General features: G+C 36.2%; 1 protein-coding gene across 3 annotated transcripts in view; it reads right to left on the reverse strand.

Annotated features, from left to right (window-relative positions):
* LOC106882562 (unconventional myosin-Ic) overlaps nt 1-1,898 on the reverse strand; it is a 178,053-nt gene that overhangs the window by 94,866 nt on the left and 81,289 nt on the right. The gene's annotated exons all lie outside the window — the stretch shown is intronic.

Genomic DNA, 1,898 nt, shown 5'->3' on the forward strand with positions numbered 1-1,898 from the left:
CGGTGGAGTTTTTAGGTAAATGCACAACAATTTGAAAAACTTTCTTGCCAATGTTTTAAGCTCTAACTATTACCAATTGTAATATTTTGTAAAGCTAGTGCAAACACACACACACACACACACGTTATAATATGGTTATAAAGTTAAAATTTAGAAAGATCCCAAATACACACACACACACATTAACTGTTTCCAAAAAAGTAAACAGCTATAAGAGCTGACATGCCTATAGGTGCAGGCATGGCTGTGCGATTAAGAAGCTTGCTTTGCCTCTGCCAATGACTGAAACTAGTAAAAGAGTAACAGACCTTGGCTACATATTCTCATGTAATTGTATGTCTATCATTATCTTTTAACATCCACTTTTCCATGCTTGCATGGGTCAGATGGAATCAAGTAAGGTAATATTTTCCCATAGCAAGACATATTTTGTTACAGAAGACTGGAAATAAATAATCTCACTTTTATGATGATGAAGCTCATTAAGAAAGATCATGTGATGCCTTGACAAGGGTACACACAATAACATTCACACATCTCTCTCTTGGTCCCTACACACATGTGCACGCACGCATGCGATAAGCTCCTTTCAGTTTCTGCCAACCAAATCCATTTACAAGGCTTTGCTTGACCTGAAGCTGTAGTAGCTGACACTTGCCCAAGGTGCCACACAATAGGACTGAACCCAAGACCACATGGTCAGGGAATAAGCTTCTTAACTACATAGCCATGCCTGCATCTATATATTTATTTATCCACAATACAAATTGATTTTCTTTTCACAAGGAAACAAGATATTTGAAATTGGTCATGTAAAAGCAGTCTTCTATTTAATCTAAATATTTTTATTGATTTATGGGTTTTGATTGCAATATAATGCATTTAATAAAATATAATGTTTTAAAATGACTTTCTTATTCTACACATATTCTTTCATTAAAAAAGGCAGTTAAAGTCGAACTGAAACCCACAGGCTTATGAAACCAGAGCTTATTCATATTTTCAAGGTGTTTATAGGCTGAAAATACAAAATTCAAATCCTTAACAGAGTACCAGTCTATAAATAGGTTAACTCCCAAGGTGTCATTGATACTCATTTTCAGCTGAGTGTACTGCAGTAACATGAAATGAAGTGACTTGCTAAAGGACACAATGCAATGCCTAGTCTGAGAATCCAACTCATGACCTAACAATTGTGAACACTACATCTGAACCACTAGGGCACACACTTTCACATTGTGTATGTTGCTTACTATAATATGACAGTGTTAAACCCTTTAGCATTTAAACTGGCCATATCCAGCCCAAATATTCTACCTGTTTAATGTTCAAACCAGCCTCTAATACCTATCCTACAATGTCATTCTAAAAATATGCAATCACATCATCAAAATCTCAAAGTTACAGGAAAATGCATTATTAATTAAAAGCAGTGTGATTGAATAAGCATTACATTTGAGGGGTTAAATGGAAAGAATATTGGAATGATTTCTCATTACCTTCCCCTAAACAGCAATAAACCAAAGATATTTGGAGGAAAGGAAATAAAAGTTGTAATACTCGAACTCTATCCAGGAATATCAATAATCTAAATGAGGTGAAACATCTCCATTGTATAATATTCCCTTGATTTTATCTACTTGCTCAAGAGAGGATTAGATTGTATCAATTTGCTCATGAGAACATTTGAATCAAGCTCTCCAAGTTATTTATACAGTGCATACTGTATTTGTGGAGGCGCAATGGCCCAGTGGTTAGGGCAGCAGACTCGTGGTCATAGGATTGCAGTTTCGATTCCCGGACCGGGTGTTGTGAGTGTTTATTGAGCGAAAACAGCTAAAGCTCCATGAGGCTCCGGCAGGGGATGGTAGCAAACTCTGCTGTACTCTTTCACCACA

Source organism: Octopus bimaculoides, chromosome 6, assembly GCF_001194135.2.
Source record: "Octopus bimaculoides isolate UCB-OBI-ISO-001 chromosome 6, ASM119413v2, whole genome shotgun sequence".
Taxonomy (NCBI): domain Eukaryota; kingdom Metazoa; phylum Mollusca; class Cephalopoda; order Octopoda; family Octopodidae; genus Octopus; species Octopus bimaculoides.